Here is a 14725-nt window from a genome sequence, read left to right on the forward strand (position 1 = left end):
GTGTGGGCTGTGAAACAATCTACTGAATAAATCACAGAAATAAAGTGGACAAGAAAGAGAGAAAAGAAACATCATTGTATCTTATTACATCTAAACGTGTGGAAATACTCACTTACTTGTGTTCAACAAAATTATTACGTGTGCTAAGGAGTGGTTTGGTTCTAGAAGGCTGAGGCCTGTTTTAAAGAAGATTTGTGGTTCTCTTTACCTTATAGCACCGTAACATAGCAAATGTATACAAATATATTGTGTTAATGTTCTAAGTGGCACTGAATAACCTACAACTAACACCACTATCAAGTAGACTCAACTAGTGCTGGCTGTTGTGTAGGTACGGCATTTTCGGCGCGATGATAACTCTGTGAAGGGTATCTGTTTACATTTTACTTACACGGCCATAGCGTGTGGCAGGATCAAGCCTGGAAGCGCAGTCTTAGCGCGACGTGGCATTCAAGTGGAGCATGGTTGGAATTCGGAGGCACCATCGAGCCTCGAAGCGCGGTCATGGCGTGAGGCTACATTCAAACCAAGCGTGGGAGGAATTCGAAGCAGCACGCAGTGGGACACCTGGTTCTTCATACGACCAAGAACTTCTAGTCATTCACGCGCATGTCCGCGCAACACATATGCCTGCTTACGTGAATGCCTAATTTTGACTCGCCGGCGTTGCCACGCAACCGACGTTGTTGCAAAATTGTCATCCAAGAGTGTGCAGCAACATTCAGCTCTAGTTTAGAGAGCAGTTGGACTTCTATGGATTCCCAATAGCAAGGCAGTTGCAGCGACACTGCAGTGACACTGTGATGTTGCATGACCTGCCATTCCAGATTTCTCTGCGATGAACACTTCAGTATTGGTTTTGTGGATGTCTGCCATGTAATTTGATTCACAATATATTTGGGAGAGCCTGCATTTGTCGGTGACAGGCACACCTTGATTTGACTCGGTCATTACCCTGGTGAAGACCTTCACCTACCTGGTGTATGTTCATTTGAAGCATTTACTGCATTACAACCTGTAAGATAAATTAAATTTATTTAACTTTTGGAACAAAATGTTTTTTCAAGGTATACCACCTCCACCAGTTTTCTTAGACAAGCCTAGTCAACTGTGTATGGGGTGGGAGGATTGGAAGGATGCATTTATGACATACCTAGAAGCTATTGGCAGGAATATGTTTGTAGCAAAAAGGAAATTAGCCATTTTGAAGAACAACTCGGCATTGAAGGTAGAAAAGTATTAAAAACCCTGCCTGTGGAGGGCAGAAATGCAGGTGAGGGGTCAGACACTGATGAAGATGTTTATGACATGACTTTGAGGGCATTGGAAGAAAATGATGGGAAAAACGTGAGTGCGGTTATAGAGAGGCACACATTTTTTCCCCGCATCCAAGCTCAATGAGAATTGGTGCATCAATATAAAGCAGCTTTGCGTAGATTAGCTGTTACTTGCAAATTTTGAGATCTCAGGGATGAAATCATCAGAGATCAGATGATTAATAGAATGTGCAATATGAAAATTCAAGAAAAACTTTTGAGTTGGAGAGATCGTACATTGGATAGGGCCATAGAGGTAGCTAAACATATTGAAAACACCTCTTTGTATGTAAAAGAACTAGGAGAAGCAAGTGTGAAAGGGAACAACGACTGATAATTATTTAATGTATGTGCCATTAAGAAGTCAATACAGAAACCCAAATCGGAAAGTACTGCAAGTCAGACAGTTCATGAGGGGACTAAAGTGAGATCCTGTTTCAGATGTGGGAGTATGAGATACATGGTGGAATCCAGCAATTGTCCCCGCTACTAACTGTACTTATTTCAAGTGTCAATAAACAGGTCACTTTTCAAGAGTGTGCAGAAAGGCCCAGGTACCCCAATTAAAAAAAACAATGAACTGTGTCGATAGATACAGGGGGCCAGTTGTGGATAACGATGCAGAAGTGAATGATGGGGACGAAGTGGAGGTACTAGTAGTGGGGTGAGAAAGTACTGTTAACATGTGCACGTACAGTCCTCCCAAATGTGGTGTTAACATGTGAATGGGAAAGAGGTACTGGGTTGGGCCGATTCTTGTTCTCCTTTTACATTGATTGATGTACACAGTGTAGGAAGAGTATAAAAACTGAAGCACTAAGTTCTGCGGATGTAGAACCGGAGGGGTATTGTGGTGAGAAGTTGCCTGTGTTTGGGCATTTTACAACTGAGTTGGAATTCCTGAATAGGAAAGCCCAAGGGAAGATATATGTAGCTGAGAAAGGACAATCATTGTTGGGATGGAAGGAGCTGCGTGAGATGGGATTTGTGCTAGATCCAAATCATCCCAATCAGGTATTGTTGACAGAAGATCCTTTGGAAACCAACTGGGTTAGAATGGTTCCTAAGTGGTTCAAGAAGGAGATGGGATGTTTGACAAAGTTTGAGCATTGCATCATATTAAATGAAGGAGCAGTACCTAAGGTGCACAAGGTGAGGAATGTTCCTTTAGTGTTGAGGGCGCCCCTTAAGGAAGAATTGGCAAGATTATGCAAGGAGGGTGTAATGGAGCCCATTGAGGCTTCAGAATGGTTGACTCCAATTGTAATAGCTAGGAACCCCAATGGGAAAATGTTCATCTGCATTGACCTGAGAGACCTAAATAGTTGCATATTGGTAGATCATCATCCCCTTCTGAAAATCAATGAGATGCTAGCTAGTGTGAAGGGGGGGGGTATTTCACTACTTTAGATCTGTCCAATGCATACCACCAAGTAAAGTTAGAGAAGAATTGAAGGCATTTGACGTCGTTTATAACACCTGATGGAGGTTTCAGATTTCTTTGCATGCCTTTTGGCTTAGCCGCAGCCTCAGCTGTGTTTCAGAGGGTTATGCAAGGTGTGTTGAAGGATTTGAAAAACGTCTTGGTGTTCCAAGACGATGTGTTGTTGTGGGGTGAAAACAAAACACAGCACAATGTAATATAGAAGTAGGTCTTACACAGGCTGGAGGATGCTGGTCTCACCATTGGGCTGAAGAAGTGCAAGTTTTGCACCAAGGAGGTGATCTGGGGCACACGCTGACACATGAGGTGTGAAACCTAAAATCAAATTAGTTGAAGCCATTAAGAAAGCCCCTGCTCCCCGGGATAAGGATCAGTTGAGGTCCTTCTTGGGGTTATCCAAATATTATGCCAAATTAGTGCATCATTTCTCTGGCAAGTGCACGATTTGAGAGCAATTATGAAGAAGGGTGTAAGTTTTCAGTGGACAGAGGAATGCCAGGTTACATTTGATAACCTTAAAAAGGCGATTGTGAGTGCCGTTGCACTCAAGTTATTTGATCTCGTAGATAGGACCATTGTGGTGACGGGTGCTAGCAACTATGGACTAGGGGCTGTGTTGATGCTGCAGGCACATGACAAAAGGAAGAGAGTGTTGGCTTTTGCGTCGCGTACCGTGAATGGTGCGGAGAGTTCTTACTCTACGGTAGAAAAGGAGGCTTTGGCCTGCTGGTGGGGTGTGCAGCATTTTCAAACTTTTGTATGGGGGTTAAGATTTCAACTGCGTACCGACCATAAACCTCTTGTGGTTCTGTTTACCACAACTGGGGTGGGGAAAACCACACCACGTATCGCCAAGTGGTTGTATCGATTACAGGAGTAAATGTTCTCGATAAAACATATCCCTGGAAGGAAAAACATGAATGCTGATTTTTTTTGTCCAGATTGCCGTTAACTTGCAAGGATGAGAGTGAGGAGGATGAATGGATGGTGGCAGACATATTGGATTTGGGGGGGGGGGGCATAACGGAGGAAGGGTGGATACTGGCTGTGTCAGAGGATACTGTTTTGGCAAGACTTATCAGGGCATTGCCCAATGTATGAGGTTGGAAGGACTTTGAAAGGCGCTGTCAGGAAAGATGAGCGTTTGGTTGTGCCTGAGGGAAATGAATTTGATGCACAAAACTCATGGAGGCATGTCTGCTATGACAATAAGGGCCCCAATAGACTTTTGGTGGCCAGGGATGGACCAACAATTGGAGAGACATGTACAGAACTGTATTCCGCACTAGTGGTACATGAGACCAAAATCAATCCCATAACAATGCCCATGCGTCCTTGGGAAAAGGTCGCTATGGATATTTGTGGACCATTTGAGGGGTTGGGAGTTAGTGAGAAGTATGCCATAGTTATGATGGACTACTTTTTAAAGTGGCCTGAAGTGAGATTTGTGAAGGAGGTGAAAGCTAAAACCATCATAGCGTTTTGTGAAGACATTTTTCGCCGGGAGGGTTGTCCGGGGGGAAGTTGTGACTGATAATGGCCACCAATTTGTGTCTGACGAATTCAATAGTTTCCTAAAAAAGTGGAGAATCAGGCATTGCAAGACCCCCGTGTAAGACCCCTGTGTACCATCAGAGGAAATGGTTTGATTGAACGTTTTAACCGGGTTTTAGGTGAAAGCATTGGCTAGTAATATGTGCTGGAGAAGACAGGTGGAAGAGATGCTATGGAATTATCAAGTCACTCCTCATTCTACAACCCGGGAGACTCCATTCTATCTTCCCAAGGGAAGTGTGCCATGTAATGTGGCAGTTCCTGCATGGATGACCAGATCTTTTCCACGTTGTGTGGACTTTGCTAAGTTGCGTGATCAACAAGGTATAAGGAGAGACACAACGAGAATGTGAAGAAGTCTGGCAAAAGTCTGCTAAGTTGCGTGATCAACAAGGTATAAGGAGAGACACAACGAGAATGTGAAGAAGTCTGGCAAAGTTTTCACAAGTGGCACATGGGTTAGGGTGAAGGTTGGCAACATTAATAGAAGAGGAAGTTCCAAGTTTTCCATGCCAAGGAGAGTGGTAGAAGTGTTGGGAAACAATGTCAAGTTATCTGATGGCAAATGGTGGAACTGTAGGAGGGTGGCTGAGTGTAGTAGTGTGGAAAAAGAGGAGCGGATTAAATGGAAGGGGAAAAAGGAGCCAGGTGGACTTTTGTGCAGAAGGGACCCCAGTGTACGTGTCAAAACCAGACCTCAGGGTCAGGCTGAGTGATTTATTTTATTTATTTTAAAGGTTTTATATAGCTCTGGCTAGACCCAGAGGTATCAGAGCGCTTTACATGAGTATCAAACCATAGTTGCAGATTACATCGTTGCAAAGGTTACACAGTTATTAGAGCATAGCTACATAGTTACATGTTAGGTCGAAACAAACAATAAGGACATATACGTAAGGGAAAAATGCATGCAAGGGGAGAGATTCAGGGGAGGGCGGTAGGAGCAGGGGAAGTAGACAGAGAATGAAGGAGGGAAAGAGGAGGGGGAGAGACACAGCATGAAAGAAGAGGGGGACGGTGACGGGGCACAAACCGGTAGATGTGTAAAAGGGGGAACATCCTTTACAATGCGGATTTTACTCCGCAATGCTTTCACAACGTGTCCGTTACAACGCAAGTCATAACCACGACCTGCGCTGGAGGGCGCTAGACAGCAGACCCCACTGATCTAAACAATTACCGCCCTATTACAAACATTCCCACTCTCGCTAAACTGTTGGAAAAATGCGTACAACTACAACTGACTAAACACATAGATAAGTTTGATCTCCTAAACGCTCATCAGTCAGGCTTCCGAGCAGGGCACAGTACCGAAACTGCCATGACTCACATAGTGGACGATGCCCTCCAAATCCTAGACCAAAACGATACCTGCCTCCTCATCCTTCTGGATCTCTCCTCAGCATTCGATACAGTTAAACATGAGAACTTACTCGAACTGTTAAACACAAGAATGGGCATATCTGGGACTGTTCTAAAGTGGTTCACCTCATTTCTACACAACCGGACACAAAGATTCAAAAGCAACAACCTGCTGTCCTCTCCGGTACCTGTATCGCTAGGCGTCCCTCAAGGATCCTCCCTCTCCCCAACACTGTTCAACCTAGTTATGGAACCTCTCACTACGTTGCTACAGGCATCTAATGTGCACTTTCACATGTATGCCGACGACACCCAACTTTATCTCAAAATACAATCTCCCAAGGACATCATGCTTCTGAACACCACGATCAGAAACACCCAATCCTGGCTTGCTGAGAATCACCTCAAACTCAATGCTCTGAAGACCGAGTTCCTCCTGATCTCACCTCCCGCTAAAATATCCACGGCTCAAACATGGCTTAAGCAATTAACGGCTCTAAATGTACAGCCCATCGTAGTAGACTCAGCAAAATCTTTAGGCATAACACTGGACACCAATCTCAACATGCAGCAGCACATCAGCAAGGCAACCAAAGGAGCGAACTTCCAAATCAATACCCTGAGAAAACTTAAACCCTTCCTTCCTGCCAAAGACTTCCAAACTGCAGTACAATCTATAGTCATCCCGCACATAGATTACGGTAGCACCGCCCTCTGTGGGCTCCCCCTAACTACAACGGCACCCCTAAGAGCGTCCCTTAACGCCGCAGCGTGACTCGTCAATGGCTCAAAAAAACACTCGCATATCTCCCCGGACTTTAAATCACTGAAATGGCTACCTTTTGAAGCCAGAATACAACTGAAAATCGCATGCATGACACACAAGGCTGTGCACCTGAATTCACCCGCCTATCTCACTCAAAAGCTGACAATTTCGGGTGGCTCCCGAACTACTAGAAGCACAAACAATCTTTTGCTGAAACCTCGAAGATTTCGGAAGGAAAAAACTTATAAACGCTCCTTTTCAGGAATGGCACCCAGGATCTGGAACTCACTCCCTCCGGAAACAAGGCTCATCTCCGAAGAAACAATCTTTAAGAGGGAAGTTAAAGCGATCCTCATGGCAAAATACACATGATCTATTGCTCCGTATCACTCATGAATCTGCCCTGTAAGTCCTGCCCGACCCTGGTCTACTGTACCACCCGTGTTATCGAATTACTTAACTGTATACGCTCACTCTTTGTATTTTGTTATAATGTTTGATGCACCTGGTTGATTATGTATATTGTTATATTATTGACGCACCTGGTTGACTTTGCACACTTTACCCTCTCCATCTCAACGTTCCTTACTCCCCTAATACTCTCGCACCTGTGGGACTATACACCCTGCTCACACCTACCTCAACTGTGCCCACCTTTAAACTCTAAATATTCTAAACACGCTTAAGCAAGTATATGCTCCTTATTATTGCACTTTATACTATTGACGCAATTGTTTGTCTATACACTGTGTACCGACACTACCTCACCTGTGACCTACCTCATGTCCTTTGTCCCACCTATGTAACTAGCACCTTGTACCTAACTACCTCATATATTACTCTGTATATACGCTTTATTACTTTGTATTTTTTATCCCCATGCCCTTGTAAAGCGCTCTGATATCTGCAAAGATCTTGTTCGCGCTATATAAAACTTTCAAAATAAATAAATAAATAAATAATTAAGAATAGTATATTTACTATTCCAACACCTTCCCTAGTGTCCACGGGTACTGGTGTTAGAATAGTAAATTATACTATTCTCAATCCGCGCCCCCAACACAAGTCGTGGTAACGACTTGCGTTGTAAGGGACGCATTGTGAAAGCACGCGTTGTAATAGAACGCGCTGTAATGTCGTACATCCGTGTAAAAGCTGTAATCCCAGGGGAAGTGGTATTGTTCCCCCATCTCAGTTGCGAGAGGCTCCCTTTACACAGTGGACTCTCTCAGAGGGGTCTCTGCGACTCCAAGGCCCACCTACTGGTTCCTTCCCCAACAAGGGGAGAGGGAGTACTTTGGCAAGGGGTGCCATACCATACCTCAACTGTCAGTGGCTCCCTTGGCGCTGTGGGCTCTCTCAGCGGGATCACTGAGACGCCAGAGTATAAATATTGGACCTTTCCCCAACAAGGGGAGAAGAAGTGCTTAGTTAAAGGACACAAGGGACAGGGGGCTAGGCGGCGTAGCGGGCAAGGGGAGAGATTCAAGGGAGAGGGGATAGAAGCAGAGGAAGTAGACAAAGAATTAAAGAGGGAAAGCGGTGGGGGAGGGGGAGAGACAGAGCATGAGCGAAGAGGGGGAGGGTGAAGGGGGCCCAAACCGGTAGACTAGTAAATGCCGCGTCCAAGGTCCAGCAAGCTGTGATCCCAGGGGGAGTGGTATCATTCCCACGTCTCTGCTGCGTGAGGCTCCCTTTACGCAGTTTACTCTCTCAGAGGGGTCTCTGAGATTCCAAGGCCTACCTACTGGATCCCACCCCAACAAGGGAAGAGAGAGTGCTTTTGTATGTTATTAAAGGTCTTACCACATGCACAAGCCTCAGGGTTGGCTGGGTATGTATGTTATTGAAGGCCTTACCATATGTATGGGTTATTAGTATTTAATTCAGTGTCTTAGAATCTTGTTATTCGTTTTTATGTTAGTTACCTTGTCAGGTCTATTTTATTATTGTTTGGCTCGATTTTATTCATTTTGTTTAAAGAAGGAAGATGTGTTATGTTTCTAATGTATAACCTTGGAACACAGTAGCTGAATGTTCCACTTCCAGAATCCAGTGTGTGGATTCAGTGAAGCTGGGAGTCAGTTGCGGTGGACATGTATCTGCTACCTCCAGTGGCCCTTGTACCTCGCCAATAAAGAAGTTACTACTTTTACCACGAGTTCTAGTCTTCCAAAAACACATGTCCCGATAACAATCAGAGAAACAGTTGTACGAGAAGCAAGGGTGCTGGCTGTGATGGGTTTGTCAATGATGCAGCTGGTTTTGAAGATGGTGCAGGCTGGCAAGGGGAGCCGAGGGAGTTTCATCAGACATGCAATGGCATGTGAGATGCCACTAAGACTGTGACTATGTTGCATTTGGGAAACCATGGTGTAGGGCATAACTGCCATCCAGATGCAAGACTACAAGGATTGAACAGCAGTTCTGAAGTCACTTTCTAAAAAAAACATTCAGGTATTTAGTTTTTTTGCTCACCGTTTTGGCAGTTACCCTTGTCCTCACAACACTGTCCTACTCACTCTCTATTGCCACCACTCTTGAACTATGGCAGTCAGGCATCGTGATACTGTGCTTAAGTTCCATATTCTACCAGCACTAGATTTGACAGCATTGTTAAGAGAGATTCACTAATGCGTCTCACTAAAACATTAATTAGTTGTTTATGGGACTCTTCTATCCTGCAGGCCTGCAGACAAAATGCTCATAAACATTACAATTGCGTAATGCCATAACAGATGGGTGTGGGAGGTTACCTGGCACACACAGTAAAGGTAAAACAGAAAGGGGAATTAAGATATGATTAAAATAGGGGAAACACAGAGAGGGTGAAACAGAAAATGTGAGTACAGGAAAGAAAGGCAAGGAAAATTAAGAATGAGGCAATAAATGAAGAGACACAGAGAAAAGAGAATGGGAGGAGAAAGGAATGGTGGAAGTAAGGAAATGTGAAGGGAAAAAGGAAGAAAGGTCAAAGATAGGATGGAAGGGTGAAAGAATTGATGGATGGAAGGGTGAAAGGGTGAATGGCTGAATGGCTGAAAGGATGGATAGATGGGTGAGTGAAAGGATGGATGGAAGGAAGAGTAAAAGGATCAATAAGTGCTAGCATTAGTGGATGGAAGGATGAAGAATGGACAGATGAGGAAGAGGAAGAGTGAAAGGATAGATGGGTGGATGGATAGAAAGGCAAGAGAATGCATAGATGGATGGGTGGAAGAGTGAAAGGAGAAGTGGACGGATTGCTGAAGAATGGGCAGGTGGGGGCGAGTGAAAGGATGGATGGCTGAAAGGATGGCTAGGTGGATGCATGGATATACTGATGGCTGGATGTGTGGAAGGATGAATGTGTATATTAAAGAGTGAAAAGATGGATTATGTAAAGTTGAAGGGATGGGCAGATAAATATATGAATAGATAGAAGGGTGAGAGATAGATGGATAAAGGAGAATGAAAGGGTGAAGGGAACTTTCACGTGCTTGCACTGGCGTAGCTAAAGACCCCGCTGTGCAGGTGGACCCCCGAGCTCCAGGGGACTCCCTCAGCACAGTACTGGCCTGATTGCTCCTGAGAGAGCCCGCGGGGGGGCCCCACCATGTACTTTACAGGCAAAGGTGGCTCCTCCACTAAGGCGGAGGAGTATCGCCCCACTGCTCAAAAGAAAAAAAGAAAATGTTAATAACATGTCTTTATTATCCTTTTATTTTCCCTATCACAGTCAGATGCGGAGTGGGGCTGGCCACAGCAGGGGAGGAGTGCTGTGTACTACCTAAGTGCACTTGAACAGTTTGGCTGGCTCTCTTCGGCCGACCCAACAGTTCAGCCGCACTTTGCATGTTCTCACCAGGCAGCATTACACAGCCTGGTGAGGAACATGCACAGGATGAGTCTGAGCACTGATCCACGGCGCTCAGACCAATCACAATGCTGCATTCCAGCGTTGTGATTAGCTCAGGGTAACATGTCTGCCTGGGTGATTCCTGCTGCCGCCCGGGACAGGAAGATGACGAGGACGAGGATGTAGGACAGAGGAGAGGAGGTGGCCAGCAGTTAAAGTTAAGTCTTTTTTTAATTACATTCCTCCCCCCCCCCCGCCTCACCACCTCTGTCTGCTAGGAGCCGCTACTGTTTACAGGGTTGCCCCCTCAAGTTTTGTTACACCACTGCGGGCTTGGTGTGAGTAGCGGTGTGGTTCAAGTGAAGGGTATGTTAATGTTGTGGCTACTCCTTGCATGGACGCACACAACACGTAGACTGAGTCACACACGCAGACACCGCGAGGAGCGTGTACTTCCATCAGGGACGTGAGCCTCCTGAAGTGTGTTCACTCAGCGAGCTAGGGTAAGGTGTACTCCTGTGCCTGGATGGGTACTCGTCCATGCTTTAACTCGCCATGACACAACTACCTGGTAACCACTTTCAATAGGTTGCCCAGCACCTGAGTATGCTCCCTCCTGCCCATCCATATGGCAACCATCAACTACGCCGACTCCAGTGTGTCTCGGCTCAGACGCTGTACTCTCAATGAACACTAGTGGTCTTATTTACAAGCCTCTTGCGCCACTTTTAGGTCATTTTTAACATGGGAAAAGTGACGCAAAAGTTGCGCAAGGGACTTGTAAATCTGCCCATAGACATTTCAATGATGTTAAAACATATACATTGGTGTTGCCCCTGTGGACTGGTTATATATAATACGCTTAAATTGTGGGACAGAGGACTCATTAGAAATGCAAACATATAGCAAGCAACGTGAAACAGGATGACTCTGCTACTTAGAGTCGAAAAAAGTGTCACCTCTCAGCTAATGGGGACTTAATCTCTGAGGTGCACGAAGAGGCCCGAGTCTCAGGATTAGAGAAAAACAAACCGCACGTGTTCTGAGGACGAGAAAGTAAGAACATTATCAGAAAAGAGATAAACTGCTAAAATCTTTTCAATATAGTAGGAAGGGCGTTTAGCTATAAAAGAAACGACAAAAGACATTGGAAAAATATTTAAGCACAAAAGTGCCTTAATCATGGGTTTTAGGAAATGTTTGTCATTCTTGTTTTTTGGAGGTCGCGGCTGAATAAAGTTAAACCCCACTGTCTCCAGGGATTAGCTGTGTGCATAGTGCACACGATAAGCCTGTCAGTGGCAGGCCGGTGTCCTGGGACATTGGCCTCTGTCAGTTCAAAGGTCAAGTTCTCAGTGGCATGGAACCCGGATGCCCTTAACACCCGCTATTTACGCACAGCCATCCATATGAAATGCGTGAAGCTAGGGGCTAACTTGAAAGTAGCAAGAGGCCCGAGTGTTGGTTGCATCGGAGCATGCAAAGGGTGAGCCCATATTTTTAATTCTCCGTCTTAACCCTGTGACCCTCAGTGTTAACTCTCTGAGGAAGATGATGAAGACAGACCATTCGCTCCGGCTCCTCCCAACAGCACACGCTGTCAGGGGCAGATTTACAAGCCCCTTGCACCTCTTTTACGCCGCCGTTGAGTCACTTTTGTGATGCAGCGGTGGCGCAAAACCAGCGCCATGCTGCAGGGTATTTACAACGTGACGCATCTGAGAGATGCGTCACGTTGTAAAGCTCTGCACCAGAAGTAGGCGTTCCTGCGCAGGGGGGGCATTCCGGTGCAGGAACACCTCCTAAAAGTGGCTGAGTGAAATCTACAAGATTTCACTCAGTCACTTTTGAGCCCATTCTGCGTCAAAACCCTGCGCCTGCTGGAAGCAGGCGTAAGGATTGACGCAGCATTGTAAAGATAGGGCACCCCATAGCCTTGCTGGAGCTCCATCGCGCGTGCGACGCAACTCCAGCAATGCGCCGCCTTTACGGCACAGATGCGTCACACAACTGTCCCTTTTTGCCCCATGGTGCGCCTCATTATAATGCGGCGCATCCATGGTGGCAGAACCGTGGCGCACAACAACTGGCGCATCCCTGCTGATATGCAGGGATGCGCCAGTTATTGTAAATCTGCCCCTCGGATTCTAGGATCAAGGATAAAGTTAATCCTTGTGCGCACCAATATCCAATGTCTCTCTCCTCTCACGTCATCACTTGGTCAGTTGCAAAACTCCAGCACCTGTAATTAGCACTGACCCACTGATCGAGAAACCACTTTAGTTGTCTTGTTTTCGTAATAAAACGCCATACAATATAGACGCTTTCAGTCAGCCCTTTTCATCCATTGGTCTATTCAAGTGTCATTCACATTTATCTCCCTCCCATCACAGCAGAGGGCAGAGGGTCAGTCCACTTATGGCCTTTGGCTAACTTGCACTGGGAGCTGTGGCGTTTTCCTGATCACATATATGCACAGGGCACAAGTCCTAAACAAGCATTTACAATGCAATGGTTTCGCCTTTGGAAAAGTTAGAGCTATTGGCATTGCTCACACACAGAACCCCACACACAAATACACACACACACACACAGAGCCGGACACACACACACAGAGCCAGACACATACACAGAGCCAGACACACACACAGAGCCAGACACACACACACAGAGCCAGACACACACACACAGAGCCAGACACACACACACAGAGTCAGACACACACACACAGAGTCAGACACACACACACAGAGTCAGACACACACACACACAGAGTCAGACACACAGAGTCAGACACACACACACACACAGAGTCAGACACACACACACAGAGTCAGACACACACACACAGAGCCAGACACACACACACAGAGCCAGACACACACACACAGAGCCAGACACACACACACAGAGCCAGACACACACACACAGAGCCAGACACACACACAGAGCCAGACAGACACACACAGAGCCAGACAGACACACACAGAGCCAGACAGACACACACAGAGCCAGACGCCCACACAGAGCCAGACGCCCACACAGAGCCAGATGCCCACACAGAGCCAGACGCCCACACAGAGCCAGACGCCCACACAGAACCAGACGCCCACACAGAGCCAGACGCCCACACAGAGCCAGACGCCCACACAGAGCCAGACACCCACACACACAGAGCCCCAGAGCATAATTCCAAGAGCCGCATGCAGTGAATTCCGGCGCCACCCACGCCCCCTAGCACCTTTCTGCAGCTCACGGGCTGCCGCCGCACCCGGCCTGCATCCGCCTCTGCCACCATTAACTGGTGCTAGGCCGCGCCGCACTCACCACCTCCGGCGCTGGGTACACAGGGGCCCGCCTTCACTGCAGCCGCCGCAGTCACCAGCTCCAGACTCCCCCTGCTGGCAGGACCAGTGCACCTCACGTAGGCCCCGGCTCTTTATATGCTATTTATTCACTGCACAACGAGGCGCTCGTGTGGCCTCCAGAAGCAGTTACTTAGCCCACTCCAAACTTAGACCGCACGCCCGCAGGCTCTCGATCCCAGCTCCGACGGGTGGGGGAGGGGACATGGGGGGGGCATGGGGGGGTTACTGCTCACCTCAGGTTGTATCTTCACGCAATCTCTTACCCCCGATCCAGGAAAGTACTGGCACACCCTGTTGTGAGAGCGGCCTGCGCACATGCACGCTCGTGAGCCGGCTGCCTCTGTGCACCCCGAGGTTGGGAAACATTTAAGAAATGCGCCCAGGGGCGAATATCTTCGAAAAGACGGATTAATCTACCAATAGGCGCAGGCTTCACGGGCGCCAGAGAAAAGTGAAAAACAGCCAAATATTTGTGGCAGAGGCCGGCGGAGGACAAACGGGCGAGAGGTCGGACTCCCAAAGAAAAGATCCGTCTGGGGTTGAGTCAACAGGCATTTCAAGTAGATTTGGTAATAGTGTCCAGTTTTCTCTCTCCTGTAGCGGCATTACACTACATTACACTAATTACACTGCCACGCCCCTTTGAGAGACCCCCCAGTTTTTTAATCCCACTTAAAGCCCTGGTGCACAGTACATGTACAGATGCAAGAACGCAAGCATATCACTCTGGTATCTTATCAACGGACTATCACTGATTGGGTGGGGGGGTGCAGCACTACTTCTAGATTCGGATAAAGAATGATAGTAAAAAAAGCCATAAAATATTTTACTGTTGTACTTATTATTAAAAAAAGCCATGATGGCGAATAGTGAAAATAACAATGAGACAATTGTTTTAAACTAAAACAACTCTAATGATTCCAGCATTACAAAACATTTTACGAAGTGAAAACTACTTTAAATGTTTACATACATTATCAAAGGTCACTTTCACTTCTATGAAGGGAAACTGATGGACTAACATGGGGATAATTAACAATCAGGAGTGTCAACGGTAATCTCGCAGCATTTCAGATA

The sequence above is a fragment of the Lissotriton helveticus genome, chromosome 7 (assembly GCF_964261635.1).
Source record: "Lissotriton helveticus chromosome 7, aLisHel1.1, whole genome shotgun sequence".
Lineage (NCBI taxonomy): Eukaryota > Metazoa > Chordata > Amphibia > Caudata > Salamandridae > Lissotriton > Lissotriton helveticus.